Raw genomic sequence first — 16,678 nt, forward strand, 5'->3', positions numbered from 1 at the left:
GCACACCATCACTGAAAATTTCAAGATCCATTAAGTCTGAGGTAATAATAGTTCAATGAAGTTTTAAAATTTGATTTCCAAAAAATTTTTAATACCAAAAGGCTGATGAGGCATAAGTCTGCGGGGAGGGCATCATTCTAAACTTCACCACTTAGCTTGTGGTGGAACTTTGGGCAAGTTTAAACAGTGTGGCTACCTGTTTTTGAGATGACAGTTTTTTCATCGCTAAAAGGAAGGCATTAGTTTCTACTTTGCAGAATCCTGTTGTAAATTAAATGCCCAATGGTACTGTGCATCTACAACAGTGCTAGTCACATAGAGCAAGCTCAATAAATACGACCTAATTATTAAAATAATAGTAATAGCAGTCATAAAATTTGAATTAATCTTATAAATATAGTCGAGAATTCTACATTTAGAGGTAACTGCCAAGCATGTAAGACTTTTAGATAAAGCCCTTTCCTTCTTTAGATGATACTGCCAAATGAAAGTTTTCTCAACCTGTGTTTCTCCCAAGGTGCTGTTGAGGGAAGGCTCCATTGTTAGACCAGTTTTTGTTCATGAATAAACTTAAGAAGAGCTTGAGGATCCTAAGTAGGGCCTCCGTGATGGGACTGGCAAAGGGAAACATGTTAGATGACTCCCAGACCTAGGTAGCTCAACAGTCAATGAAAAGTTTCAATACATTAGAACATGGCAACTGCAGAGCAGATACAGTAAATCTTAGAGGAACATTCTTTCTACCAGATAGTAAAGAATTTAATATAAAAATTTTCATTTACAGTAAATGTGATGTGACTGGTAAGCTTAAATGTCAACTTGATTGACTTGGGAGCCACTAAGGGATTACTAGAGCATATTTCCGGGTGTCTCTACATGGGTCACAGAGGCCTGGGTTTGGGAACTCTATCTGATCCCTAGTTCTCACCTCTCTGGCACTGTAACCCTGCTCTGCATGTCTACCATGATGAACTTGGCACTTTGCACCCCTCTACCCTTCTGCCATGATGTTTCTGCTGTAACCAGCCCACCATGGACTGAATCCCTTGGAACTGTGAGCCAAATAAACTATTTCCTGCTTTAAACTATGACTGTTAGGATTCCGTACCAGTGGCAGAAAAGCTGGTGAATACACATAAATATAAATGGAGTGAAAGAAAAAGAAAAGAGTAAAAATTCTAACTTGAATTAAAAAGCTCAAAATAAACTAAGGCCTTTAGAAAGCTATCCTAGGCTCTGGCCCCAATCTGATGGATCTGCAGGCTCTATCTCTCTGTCTTTTTCCTTAGGATTGCTGGGAAACACTGAGGCCCCACTCAATCTCAAGATAGCATGTAGGATAGAAGCTCTCATCGTCATCATTTCATTACTGAAGAATCAAACAGAACAAATTTGCAGTGACAGAAAACAGATCAGTGGTTTCCGAAAGCCAGTTTCATTTAGGGGAATTGGTCATAAAGGATCAGGAAAAAACATTTTAGGGTGACAGAGCTATATCTTGATTATAGTAGTGGTTTTGTGGATGCATACATTTTCTCAAATAACAACAAACTGTACACCTAAAATAGGTCTAATTTATCAAGTACATCAAAAACATAAACATGTTTTAAAATCTGTCTTTATTTATTTTATTTTAATTTTGATACCAGGATCAAACTCAGGACCTTGCACTTGCAAGGCAGGCAGTGGAACCACTGAGCTAAATCCTTGGCCCCTCAAAATCTCTGTTTTTAATGAAGAATTTAAAGGAAGTTTCAGACTATGAAATCAGTTGCAGAAAAAAATTAGAACCCATTAGAAAGTGGAAGAACATTGTATGGATGGGATGGTAGAGATCGAAATGGAAAGGGGCAGGGAAGGAGAGGCACTTATGCTAAGTCCTTAAGGGCAATTTGAGTATACAAGGAAGGAACAGAGGAACTTATGATCAAAGAAAGAAAGGTGAGACAGGAAAGAGAAGGAAGAAGTGGAAGAGAGGAGAGAGGCCAATATGAGTAGAACCTCCAGAGGCAGAGCCATCTGGGGGCAGGACCATCCAGGGACAGGGACAGCCATGGAGGCAGGGTGAGGGACTTCACAGGTACTTTGAGAAAAACACTTGGTTTACAGAAGCATTCCGGGCAGGAAAAGAAAGGAATCTGGACACAGAAGCTCTTCCAGACATCCAATTTGAATCCTCTAAATTTCACTTCACAGAGCAAGGTTCCATTTGCCTCCCCCAGTGCTTTGAAACCCTAGCAGGGCTTTTTCAGAACCCCTATTAATGCAAGCTGTCTCTCTCCCTTTGGCACCCTGGGCTATTCTCCTTGGTTCCCTCTACAGAGCTTTTCTACTGCCAAGTGTGGCTTCGCCAAGGGGTTCCATACTTAAAAAGACAGAGTTATTTTTAGCTCCTGACAAATCCCTAAGGCTTTTCAATACAAAGGAAAGATGAGTGACTAGGCTTACTCCATTCTTTTGGCTAGTAGGACAAAAAAAAAGGAAAAAGAGAAAGAAAACCAGCCTGAAGTTTGTCGCTATGTCGCTTTTCATTTTTTACTGTTAATTTGGAAATTTGCTTCAACTTACTGTGAACCTTTGCAGAGAAATATATTACACTGAACAGTGAAGTGTTTTAAAAATACTGGAGCACTCTGGTAACTGTCTGTCACTCTTTGCAGCACATAGCAATTTAAAATTATTGGAGCTCTTAAATTAAGTGCTTAAATTTGAAGGTGATCACCACTTTGAGCATGTGGATTGCACGGCGATCTCAACTATAACAGTGCTTCAATTTCCTTTAAGCAGGTCATTTTGGGGAGTGATAAGGGAGTCTGATTGCCCAGCATGCATTGATTTAAAACTACTGGAGTTGTCAATTCATTTCTACAAGCACTTCTGTTTGGGTACAGTCTTGCTCTGACTGTCCAAAACAGTAGTGTATTTCAGAAATCTGCTTTTTGGGGGGCAAAATTAACAGTACATTTTAGCTAAGCCCCAAACAGCACACCAGCAGATGTATTTGCCTTTTAAAAACCAAGGTCATCTAAATGGAATTTTCAGTGTATCTAATGTCCAAAAATACAGAGGGTATGGTAGGTATTGGTTTTTAAGAGACACTTGGTCCAATGTACTGAATTCAATTTCTCAAACATAATATGAACCTTATCAGACTGGAATGCCTGTTATAGAATTATGTGTCCTTGCTAGAATCCACTAGCTAACACTTTGTTGCATCTGAAATATGGAGAAATCAGTATGTGTTACCACCTGTGTGTACACAAGGAATAAAAACGCTTTTGTTAAATTAAATATACCATAATTAAGCTATAAGAGAAACTACTACTATAGAGTATTAAAAACAGCTGATGGACAAAATTCATAGAGCAGACCCCAAAATAATCTCTTAACAAGGATTTCCAAAGCAAATGAGTCTTGCTCTTAAAAATAGGTGGGGAAAATGCTGGTTCAAGTATAACAGATATAACAATAATAGTTAACATAATTTGAATAGTATGTGTTTATCTCATGTACTCCTCACAGCAATGCCAGGAGGCAACTGAGATAGTACTGCCCACTTTTTTACTATTTTTCCCTTTATCACAAAGAGATTCCTGTATCTTCATAGATTTCATATTAGGAATAGATTTTCATGTCTACAACATATATATGTTTACACACACATATGGGAAATCAGAGTAAGAATTGCAATTCTCTATCTGTCTTTCCTTTGAACAGCTTTTTTTAGCATAGTGTGTACACCATAAAATTTATCTGTTGTAAATATAAAATTCAAATTATGTTTCATAAATTTACAGTTATATAACCATATCTGCAATCTAGTTTTAGGACATTTCCATCATTTGCAAAAGTTCTTTCATGCTAATTTGCAGTCAACCTTACTACCATCCCAAGGTTCAGGTATCCTTGGCTCTGGAAATTTCCTATAAACAGAGTCATACACTGTGTAGTCTTCTGTGTTTATCTTCTGTCAGATCGCATCACGATCCTGAGGTTCCTGTAGCATGTATCAATAATTATTTTCTTATTGATAACTCCATATATGGTTAGTCCACAAATGGTAGACATTTGGGTTGTCTATATTTCTGTGTCATTATGAATAAATCTGATATGAATGTGCATGTCTTGGGGTGGATATACATTGTCATATGTCTTGGGTAAACTGGTGGTTCATAAGATGACTTCCTATTATTCAACTTTGTAAAAAAATCTGCTAGCCAAGACACGTCATGTAAAGGTACAAGATCCCAATAATGAATGTAACTGTACTGTATACCTAAAATGTACCAATAAACTCAATGAGGAAAAAAAATCTGCTAACCTTGTTCCCAGGTAGCTATATTATTTTATATACTTATCTTTCCACAAGCAAGTATATATTTGCATTATACTGAGAGGAAAAAGAAGCTCAAGACAATTAGCTCAATCTTACATGATTGCCAGACTTGTAACTGCAAAGCAGGAGTATGAAACTGAATTCCAGGATTCCTTATCTGAGCTTCTTAACTTCTCAAAATTAAATACATTATTTGAGGCTAAACAAACTTCTCTGTTGAGGGTTTAAGAGGATTTAATGCCCTGTTATAAGGAGTTTCCAAGAATTTAATGCCCTGCTAAATGGAACTTGTAATTTCAGTGGTTCTCCACATATTTTCCCCATAGGACTCTTTCCTTTCACAGTACATGTTTTCCTAGAAGTAGAACCTGAAACAGGCTAAAAAAGGATGGAGTTTCAGGTAGAGACTAGCTTTTGCCTGATAAGCTCTGGAACATGAACTACAAAGCAGAATTCTACTGCCTAGAGGCAATGAGAAAGCATCTTATTCCCAAAGTCAGTCAGTTATCAGCTATAGGCTGCCCTTGGGTGTATTTTGTGGGGAGAGGAAAGGGATGAGTTATTATAAGCTTTTGTTATTGGTTCCTTCCAGTGGTGGGGAGCAGTGACCCTGAAGGTGGCTGCTGTAGGCCATCAGTCACCAGTTATTGAGTGTGCTATGTTGGGAATACAGTGCAGGAGGGATACTTACAAAACCCATTACAGGAAACATTTTTTTGGGGGGAGGGAGGTTTTAGACAGGGTCTTACTATGTAGTTGAGACTGACCTGAAAGTCACTCTGCAGCCCCAGCTTGTCTCCAATTCACAGTGATCCTCCTGCCTAAGGCTCCCGAGTGCTGGGATTACAGGTGTGCACCACCATTCCCACCTTACAGGAAACTTCTTACTTTCTTTAAGAGGTTAACATATCAAGCTTTTTCTTACCTCTGGGCCTTTTCACTAGCTGCTCTAATTTGAAAAGCTTACTCTACTCCAAACACATACACTCATTCTTGTCAATCTGCAAAGTGAAAGAGAAAAGGGTGGTTGTAACAGTCGTGTTGGTAACTAAGAACTGTTCTCCAAGATGACCATAAATATTCTGCATGATTGAAGGTCTCTGAGATCTCACATCTCTATCACCAGATGTCCCAGAAAGAAACCAGCACACTGGGTCAAAGGCATGTCTTTCCACTTGTGCCACTTCTCTCTGTATCGCTGCCCACTGGTGTCACTCTAGACGTGTGTCACTCAGGACAGGAGACGTTATGTTGCAGGAACACATAGTCCCCAAATCTCAATGGCTTGAAATACAGACACTGAGCAGTGGATTTTGACATTACAACCAGCCTGACGTATGAGTAATTTGGGTTATGACCAGAATTTTAGTTTTAACTTACAAATGAAGTCTTGAGTTATGACCCGAATGCTGGCTGCTAGCGTTTCCAGATGGTTCGGATAAAGATTTAACCCTTAGAGAGTTCTGGAAGGAACATTACAATAACTTTCCTCTGTGGGGTTGAGAAATCCTGGGCCAATGTCTCTCTAACGACACTGCGATCTGCCTGTATACAGGAGAGAGATTTTGAAGGCTGTGTAGAGGAGCCTGAAGCTTCAGTTGACCAACTTGAGTTACAGCCAGCCCTCCAGAATGAATTGAGTTTGTAAGTCAAGGGTCCACTGTATTTCTTACTTATGTGGTATTTCCATGTTGTCCACCAAAATAGTAGAAGCTGGAATACTCCGTTGTCAAACTCATTCAAAGTTCTGCCTGATAAATCAGCCATCCCTGGGGACTCTGCAAGCGGGCACATGCCAGTTTTTATCACAATGCATTGGCTTATAGCTGTTCCTAGGGCCTCCACTTGCTGCACAGGGCTGAGAAATGCAGTCCTTGTGCTCAGAAGAGAGACCAGCAAAGACGAACTTATAGCTATACAGCCTGGCTTTATCTGGTCTGTAAATAATTTGGCTGTAATCACTGTTTCTAGTCAGTAAAATAAATTTCTCATGGCCTTTTGTGTTCAACTCATTTTGCAAAAAACAGAACTTGTAATAGTACACAGATAAAGAGCAATTAAAGAGGGCATGAGCAGTAGTTAATGAGCTAGCAAACATTTCCAAGAGACCACTAAAGATCTACAAAATCTCAAGTCATAAGCCAAGTACACTGGCAGTATTTTTAAACATTCAAAGCTTTTCTACTTTCATTTGGGCTTGTTTCTATTTTTAAGGTAAATGAAGGTCAGGAAGGTCATAAAGCTTATTTTAAGACCAAGCTAGAACAATGATCTGACAATGTCATAGAACACAAAAGCTCAATTAAAGTTTCTAACGAAATAGAACTTAACCACTTGGTTACATTACTCTGTGTGCAAAAAAATCAAAATATTACATCACAAAAATGTTTGCAATTAATTTAAAATAAGTCGTCTCTTTTAAGATACTTAGATTTATGATACAAAGTAACTACCAACATTATTTTTCCTCAGGACCCTGCATACACACACTCACACACAATTAGTAGAGCTGGGTTTTTTCTTTGTTTGTTTGTTTGTTTTTGGGCTATTCAACATGTATGTGCTTGCTAAAGTGTACTTTAGATCCCTTCTCACGTAGTAAGCCAAGGTTAGCATGCTTTCCCACTTGTCTGTGAGCCGTCTAGAATGAAAGGTTCTAATTGATTTTTTTAAAAAAGAGAGACAGAAGACACCATAATCTATTGAAATGGTGTTAAACTGACCTAAACTCAAGCAATCTATGTCCATTATGCAAAATTGTCTTCCCAAGTTTAAGTTAAGAAGGATCACAGACAGCACCTCTTTGTTTTCATGGGTGTAGAAGAAACTTCAGAACATTAATGACTCATCCAAGAAAGGAATTTCATACTAACTGGGTTTCTATTTGGTTGTTTATTTACAACTTATGCCTGCTACCTCGTAAAAGTAACTGAATATTATTTAGAGTAAAACATATTTCTCCTTGTTATTTGATAGTCCCTGATCTCATCAGTGCTGCTTCTATGCATATCTAGCCCAGTGAATAACATAAAAGAGATGTGGTAATTTTTGACTGAAGAATGCCATGGCCTCTTCTGTTTTTCAATGTGCATGTACGGTAGCATTTGTTCACTTTTCTTAGAGTGATGTACAAAGAATAGATAAGTCTTCTAATAATGTGTTGCTTGACTGAGGTAGCTATGTCCTCACATATTACACACTTTCATCCGGACCCACTTCAAGTGCAAAATGAAGGTATATGACTCTTAAAAACTTAGTATATCTGGAAACTGTGAGCTCACATTTTCTCAGGCCAGAGGTTGAAAGTGAGTAGCGGGGACTCACTTTAAAGTGGGAATATACGCTTTGTTTCAGGACCAGTAACGTCCCACTTGTAAACATTTAACAACTAGCTCTTGGAAGGCAAGGAGTCCTAATTTGTAACAGTCACCCTTTCCAACAGCATTTGTACTTATTGTGTGATTGATTTTCAGGTTACCAGTATGATATCAACTAACTTAAACATCTCCTGAAAATTTAGCAATTGGCTCTTGAGAGATGGTTCTATCATACCACAGTGCAGCACTCAATGTTCCACATCTGTACAATGTAGGAATATATTTTGAAGCCATACTTGCTTCTCACACTTTCCTTCCCTGCCTGCCCACTGTGAGTGTTCAAATTGGCCACCCTAGACTACATGACCTTATATCCTTCAACTATAATATTAGATAAGTCTGTGACTTATAGGGAGACTTCTCAGAGAATATTTCCTGCATTAATATCAGAACAGTCTTGTATTGCCTCACTATTTTTAGATCTAGAAAGGGCTGCTAGGAGATTGAAATTCTTATCTAGATTCAGATGTGACGCTACAATCTTTACCATCTCATTCTTATATTATAACTGCTTCTTGGTTGGTCTCCCCACTGCAGTCTCTCCTTATCCCAAACCTTTCTGTGGCAAGGCAGCCACTAGAATAATTGTTTCCCAACAGCTTTGAGGATGAAGCCCTCCATCACTATTTTTCATCATGTCACCTTTTTACTAGGCAAGCCTCAGAAGCTTCCCGTGGCCTGTCATCTCTAATCCAAACCCCTCAGGTTGGCATTCAAAGCTGTCCGCCCATAAACAAGAGCAATAATCCTTGGCTATTGTGGACTCTCATAAAACCAGTTAAGGTCACTGAAATCCCTGTAGACCCTCCACACTGCATCTCAATTTCCTTATTCACAGAAGACAGCAATAACTCTAATTCCCATCTTTCCTCAGACTTGCTGGAATTCAGAGTACCTAGTAAGGATGCCGCCTGCATACTAAGTCAGGTACATTACACACAGTCTTGTGACACATGCAAGTCCCTGATAAATCACAAACACCTTGTAAATGTGACTAACATGGAAATGGATAAACAGTTCACTTTAACATTAACTTTCAGGGTCATCTGCAAAGGAACTGGTATTTTAGGACAGTGCAGACACTGGCATTTTCAGAAAGCAGTAAGCTTCTTTTGTCTCCTACTTGTAGTTTTTGTCATCTTTAGTCAGTTCAGAAACTCTCCCCTAATCCCCAAGCACTATCAATCAGAGAAAGTCCTTCACGTTGAGTCTCTTTGTGAATCGTAGTTGTCATGCACCAGAGTTTGGGACAGATTTCTCAATATCATGTTATGAGTTGAGAAACAGATTTTTACTAGGGAAAGAGAAAACTCACAAAGAAAGGATATAGAAGATGCTGTTGAAGTTCCAGCCTAGTGACCTTGGCACAACTGATTTCTATGAACAGCTGTCATAGTCAATTTCCAGCACTCAAGAGCTTCTTACCTTAAGTACCTGACATCTCTTTATCACTGCTTGAGGGTCTTCTCAGAGCAGAGCCTGAACTTATTAGGTAGCAAGAAAGTGAAACAAGGAAGTACAGAGGAATTAACATCTTTAGGGCAGCTCCTGGAAATTACTACATGGATAAATGCCAAGCCATGCATTCGTTAGTGAGATACTTTTTAAGTCACTCTACATTTTCCCTAGAATGTCCCCACTGGCACTGAACCTCATTTATACACATCAGTGAGCCACTCCTTTGCATAGACTGTAGTAACTTTCCTCTGTTTCCACTCTCTTTGCTCATATTTTCATTTGTATGTCCTTGTTGTCCCAAATCAGTTACCTGAACCCACATATTGTGCCCTGCTTTGGAACATGAGTCAGGAAGAAGAGAAAGCACAATTCCCATCTGCATGTTGTCCATACAGGGAGGTATGCCCTGGAAAACCCATGCTATACTGGATTTCCAACCCTGTGGAATACACCAAGCCATGACACATTTCCTTCTTGGAAATCAGCAGTTTTCAATGCAGAGCAATTTTAACCACCAGAGGACATATGGTGATACCTGCAGATGTTTTTATTTGTCACATCTGGAGAAAAGTGTTGCCACTGACACCTGGTGTGTTGAGGCCAGTACACTACTAAATATTATACAGTGCACAGGATAGCCCTTTACAGCAAAAAATTATCTCTCCAAAAATGTCAATAGTGCTGAATTTCAATAGCGCCTCGTTATATAGCAAGCTTTCGAGTGATTCTGTCCAAGAGGAATGACCAGACCATTTTGATACCAGTTAGTGTAAATCTGGGTTCCAGTTCTTTACAGAAGATGCCTGCAATGCAGCTGGAAGCAGCCCTATCCAGAACCTAGAGGCCTTGGTCTTGTGGAAACTGCAGTCCCCTGACAGGAGAGCAAACTACAAGTCCTGTAGCTGCTGGGAGAAAACCCTGGTTTCAGCTGCTTTCTCAAATAACTCATAGTGATTCCCTGAAGTCATTTCTCACTTTTGCACTATAAAACAAATGTATTATCTTGTTCACCTAAACTTTCTCCCTGAGGAAAAAATTATTAAGACCATTTTAAATACTTGCCAATAATTTTAATTATATGTGTATATATTTTTTAATATTTGTATTAAAAATTTTGACCTATGAATAAATCATAGCCACAGAGAAAGTCAGTACACACACGCACACACGCACACACGCACACACACACACCATGCATGTACACTGCTCTGAATTCCATACACCCAACAAAGTGAAATGGAAAGGTGGATATCAAACCTAGGTTTGCTCACCCAAAATTAATAGGATTGGATCAAAATTCTCTGGACACAAAGAATATTTTTCTTAATAGTTTTAACTCTTAAAAGATACCACTGTGTTATTCCAGACCCATGGAACAGCAAGCATGGTGGGCCCAAACTCAGTAGTGTTACAAGGAGGAGAGTATCAGATAAGGCACCTGTCTACAGGGCCTGAACATAAAGCTGCTGCCCAGCCCATTCTGAGAGACTGTTTTGGCCTGTGCTGCACCTGGAAGAGCACTGCCCAGGATCTGACCAAAGGATCCAAGTAAAGACTTGCTCACCACCACAGGGTGCACCTGTCTAACTGTACCGTCCCTTGTCTGCCATCATTAATAAGTCCTACTCTTGCTGGTGGCTTCGTGCCAAAGCTGGGGGGATGGTGATCCTATCCTAACCCAATCTTGGCGTCACATTAAAACCTCGTATGCTCTGAAGCAGCTTTGCAAATCACTAATGGTTTCTTTTTCAAAAAAAAAAAATAATAGAGAAGCAGAGAAGGGTTACAGCCAGCGACTGACAGAAATCCACAACCTGGGAGCCAGTCCCAGCCCACAAAACAAAAGTCTCTGGTTCACCTGTCAAGGCTGTGCTCAAGTTCCTCAGGCCTCTTCCCATGGAGCTTATCTGATTCCTTCAGCCAAGTGTGATGAAGCAGAGAGTGCTGACATCATCACAGAGTGGGAGCAGCTGGCTGGCTCAGAAACCACCAGGGAAAACTGGCTTTAAGATGCTGCTCTCAGCAGTGGCTGCAGCAGCCTGGGAGATTTGCATTTCTCTCCTTCCAAACTGATGGCTTATAATAGGAAGGATTCAGGAACCACAGTTGATCCCTAGGAGGGTAAGAAAAATATCAGCACCTACTTCTTGTCCTTTCCCTTTTCTTCTACCACATCCTTCCAAGAAATAGACAACCTTTCAGAGATACAGAGAAACATTAGTCAGACTTCGTTTCATCTGTCAGAATCTTTAGTTTTGATTTAGTTATTTTCTGCCACCATCTTTGTCGAACAAGTACATTATTAGGACTTTCTCAGCGCAGTGGTGCTCAAAGTATAGTCCCATAGGATAGGCAGTACCTCAGAAATTTTTAGGTATGCAAACTCTTGGGCCTGACCCCAACCATCTTGATCCAGAAGCTCTCCAACCAACCAATTTAAAAAGTTTCCCAGGTGATTGCAATGCACTCTGATGTTTTCATCTTTTGTCAGAGAGGAGCAACGTAAATTGCCAGTCCCAGCCTTCGCAGGTGATTTCAGCTCCAAGAGAGTTCACACCTGGCAAATGCATCCTTTCCACTTACCTTCCACACTATATTGTTTGGGCACCACCACCCGCTTCCAAAAATATCATTTACTGACTTAAAGCTTTTTAGAATTTGCAATTTAAACTTTTCCTCTGAGTGTGAATGCTATATTAGCATAGATTTCTCATAGAATGCAAATGTGGCTAGTGGATACATTTCAAAGCTGAAAAACTCACACCTGTCATCCCATTAGGGATTCATTTTACCCTAACACAAGCAATCCTGTGTGAACCCCATCAGCATTTTTAAGCAAATAGTTGTTTGAAAAAAACTGAATGGAGGAGAGTTAGTGATGAAAGACAGTATCAATGTGTGCACATAAAATGTGTCTGTCATAGACATATCTCACACAAAGATTAATTGGGGGCTATTTTTTTAAAGACTACTATCACCTTTCATCTCTAAACTGTTCATGTAAGATCACTATACTCCATCCTAGTTTTCACTAGCGTCGTTTCTCAATACAGCTCTCTACACTATTTTCAAGACATCTACAACAGCCCAAGCTTCTCCCACGAACCCATGGCTTTCCAAGGCTCTTCTGCTTTGCCTTCATTGTGTCCTCATCCACAGATATCCAACCCTTCTCCTCTGTGAGGATTTCCCCAAACCTCACTCTGAATAAATTCTCCATAATCTACCTCCCCCACAGTTGGGAAGATGAAATAAATGTTAAGTAGTCAATGTTGGCAATAATGTGATGAAAGAAGTACCTCTATAAACTTCATATGGAACAGAGACGAGAGTAACTCTGCAGAAAAACTGCAGAAAAACTGGGCAAGAGAACCGCTGACCCATGAACACTTTTAAGAATCTATCCTGAAGAAATTTTTGGAATACAGTGCTCATTTTCTGGGGATCTGTACAATCTATAATACATTGACCTCTGCTCTTTGGTACAGTGATTGGCTCCAGCGGATCATGACCATATAGCACAAAGGTTGAGGACAGAGTTTGGAGCCAGTCACCTGGATTTGAAACCATTACCTGTGCTACACTGAGCAAGTAACTCACATCCTCCGAGCTTCAGGTTAATCATCCATTTAAAAGATGATAGTGCATCCTCTCTCAAGTGAAGACTGTTTGCATAACTCAGGTAAAGCCCTCAACCCAGTGGCTGACGGCCAGTTCACACTCAGTAACTGTGAACGAGTTGTACTTTGCAATTGTATTCTCCTTTCATAGCTGACTGAACCCAAGGTGATTGAACATAACAAAAGCTGGGCGACCAGATTTTGTTTTCCCGAGAATCGGGAGCTATGATTACCAGCCAGCTTATAAGTATGTTTGTTGCTGGCTGGAAACATGAGCTTCCCCGTGATTGAGTAACCTGTGAAGAATCTGCAGAGCCAGACTGGGAAGTTTTACAACCACAGGGGCTGAGAAGAGTTCTGTTCCCAGCCCTTGGTTTCACTTCCTACTAGCAAGCAGGCCTTATTTTTGTGCTTGGGTCTTAGGAAATGCTCAGATTCTCTGGAATGAGTTTCATCTATTCATAGGTTCCTTCAATGATTACAGTCTTGCTTCCTGTCAGGTCTACTCTTCTGCTCTGTGCCTATGGGACTGCCGTTAAGGGACTGTCATCACCTAGGAGTTCTCACTCTTTTAGATATTCCTTTATTCCTTGTGACTTCATGTTTTAGTTCTTTTCTGTTTAATTGAATCCTCAATCCTATTATATTCTTCTAACACAAAGCATGTGTATGGAATTCTCTTTCATTCCCCAGCTTACAGTTTTCTCTAGGTTGGTTGTCTTTTCCTCCTGTGTTTTTATTCTTATTATCTAGGGTCGAATTTTTTTTTCTTCATCTCAGGGTTACCAAGAACAATTACCCAGTAGATATATTTGATCTGTTAGCAAGAGTGAATGAGTTACTCTTGATTTCCTTTCTATTGAGATCTGTTATTATCTTCTCTAAACTCCTAAAAAAAGCCTGAGCATTTACTGTATGTCCTAGCTAATTTTTCTTGCATTTTGTTTTGTTTTGTTTTGTTTTAGTGAATATGGTAAACTTAAGTGGAGGGGCTGAAAGAGAAGGAAGAGGTGAGCTAGACTTAGTCAGTATTAGGAGTCCTGCCTCTCTGCTGTCTCCTGATTTTTTATGGAGTGCTGTTCCATAAATAATATACTCATCAATATTGCCTCTTGAATTTTGGAGACATACCAATGCTACCATGTTTTGGTTCTTTTCTGGGCTACCACTTTAGGAAGTTTAAAGTATTCAATTATTTCTCTGTCATTTTTTTGTCCTACTGATCTACTTCTTGTTTATTTGTTAGTTTTCATTCATTTCAATATGGAGATATTGTAAAACTATGTCACATGGTCATTATTTGGAGGTGATACAGCGTGTTGGTGTTGTTTTTTACTCTATTATGACAGTTTTTCCATTCTTTCTTACAGTGTATGGAGGTAATGACCAATGCATTTTTTCCAGACTATAAAGTTGCATTCAGGAATGATGACCAGTTGTCTGGCAATTCTCATGGGAGCTAGAGCAGCTGGTTTCAAGTAAGAATCCAATATTGCTAGAATAGTAGCCATACTTGTCATCAATAAGATTGGATGACTGAACCTAAGACTACCTGCAAGTTATAGCCAAAGGTAAATACAAGTGGACTAAAAACTGAGAAGAAGCATAAAGTACAAGTTGAAGATACATCCATGCAAGGCTCAGAAAATTGAGCCAGAGAGCCTTGAACATAATTTAGTAAAGTCTGGAAATGTTAATTTTTAAAAAGTCAAGAGCTCAAGCACTCATTCTACCAGCAAAAAGAAAAAGTGAGCACAATCTACTGCCAAGCCAAATTCATTACCAACTACACAGAAATGGCAAACATTAGCATAGGAATATCAGTAGAAATTCAAGTAAACATTCTAGGACTGTTAATGTTGCTCTGACATGGTCATATTTTGCTGTTCATCAACAAACACATATTGTGGTACAAATTTCTCAACAAACATCTCATGACATAACCCAATTTCTCCTTTAAAGTGTGCAGTCAACCTCATTCATTTCAAAGTATATTAGTGCTTTCTAACTCTTAATTCAGAAAATTCTGAGAAAAACACACCCCAAGAGATACAGGAAGATTTCTGAACAGGCATCTTTTGACTTTCCTGAGCTTCCTGAGATATAATCTATCCAAAATCCGTATTCATGCATGGATGTTTTTATGGTTGCTAGTCACTGGAATCTAAATTTTAGGCTATAACTAAAACATGCCCTTTCATTCCTTTTTTAATCTGTGTAGCTATCTAGGAAATGAGAAAAAAATTACCTTGCTGCAAATTGACATTCTCAAATTCACCCTTTCTCTGAGCTCTAGGCACAATGAAATACTCTGAATCTCTGCTATTGTGCCTCACAGACAACTGAAAGCAATTTGCCTACAAATTTGACTGCCATCAGCTTTGCCCGACCCTGCACCCATTACTGGGTAGTCTTCACCGGGTTAATTTGTAGTCTAACTCTTTATCATATCACAATACTGAGTATCATTGCTCCTATTTTTTCCTTTGCTCTCTGACTGCTTCTCTTCCACAAATCCTGTCACCTATTCATATAAGATATATTTCTTACCATCTCTACTATCAAAAAACTAATTGTCAGCATCACCACATTTCACCTGGACATCAGCCATAGCTTCTTAATTAGTTTCTTTCAAGCCTTGTGTATGACAAATTTGTCTACCATACTCAGCCAATGCTATGTTTTAGTACCACAAATCAAATTGTCAGCCTTCCTTACCAAGCAGGTCTGCCCTCTACCTACATTCGCTATCATTTATCTCATTTTCTATCTCCTCTTATTTATAATTAGCATGATTTGAGTTCTTCCTGCATGCCAAGCTCTTTCCTAGGACGCCGATTATCTTTTCTCCACCTGGCATATGATTTGTTCACTTAATGACTTCTATGTTTGACACTTAGCTGTTACTCAATAAATTCTACTTGAAAAAACAAAGGAATTATTGTGATAATTTAGTGAAAGACCCACTGTGATTGAGATGATACTTTTATATACTTGTTAATTGTTAATTTATAAGTGAACTGTTCCTCATGCTTTATAAAACAGGTGGAAAAGTTTTTCATGAAGCAAAGAAAGGACTTATTTGTTTCTCAAAGGGAAAGAAAAGTCGGACTAATTCTGGTGGAGAAAGTGCTGGTCAGGTCAAGATTTCACAAAGGGAGAAGACAAATAACTAATAAGAGAAGTTAATTTATATAACGTGGAGTAGAAGATGTGAAATCCTTTACCATAGCTGCACAATCTTCAATAAAACCTCCTTTGGTCACTAATAAATTTGAGCAGGAAAATACATTACAGAGGTGCTAAGTCTTGCATTTAGATTCGCATGGAATAAACCAAGAAGGTGCTTAGTTCACCAGCACATGCACTTCATTGGGAAAGATACAGGGAAGAGTAGCATGGCACCCGGCAAGGATGACAGGCAAATTTGTGAAATGTTCTGTTAAATAAACAAAAAAAACAGGTTGTAATTTCAGAACATAGAGCAATTCGAGATCATAGAAAAGAACTAGAAGGCAATAGAATGTGAAATAAAAAGGATTTTCAGAACTAACACGAAAGAAAAAAAAACATAGTGGACATTGTAATAACTTTGAATATGTGAAAATTAAAATTATATGAAAAAACCTCTATGAACAAAGGGAAGAGACCAGTCAAAGATTGGAAAATATGTATTTGCTGTGCATGTAACTGACAGTATTTTAGTATCTAGACTGTATAAAGAATTCCAACATTACTCCTGAGAGCGCAGTTTGACAACATCTCGTAAAGATATTTGTATCCAGAAACTTAGCAATTGCATTTTGGTGCAATCCTCTAGAAACCATGGATAAGAATGTTCTTTGCAGAATTGTTTTTCATGACTGGAGAACTGGAAGCATCCTAAG

At 39.0% G+C, this 16,678-nt stretch overlaps 1 protein-coding gene and 1 non-coding gene across 3 annotated transcripts in view; one reads left to right on the forward strand and one right to left on the reverse strand.

Annotated features, from left to right (window-relative positions):
- Nucleotides 1–16,678, reverse strand: part of Rbms3 (RNA binding motif single stranded interacting protein 3) — a 1,373,556-nt gene that overhangs the window by 1,035,258 nt on the left and 321,620 nt on the right. The gene's annotated exons all lie outside the window — the stretch shown is intronic.
- Nucleotides 16,135–16,240, forward strand: LOC117283668. Its single transcript, XR_004514694.1, has one exon. It is a non-coding gene; the product is annotated as a U6 spliceosomal RNA (small nuclear RNA).

Source organism: Fukomys damarensis, unplaced genomic scaffold (genome assembly GCF_012274545.1).
Source record: "Fukomys damarensis isolate Sample0158 unplaced genomic scaffold, DMR_v1.0_HiC HiC_scaffold_28, whole genome shotgun sequence".
Taxonomy (NCBI): domain Eukaryota; kingdom Metazoa; phylum Chordata; class Mammalia; order Rodentia; family Bathyergidae; genus Fukomys; species Fukomys damarensis.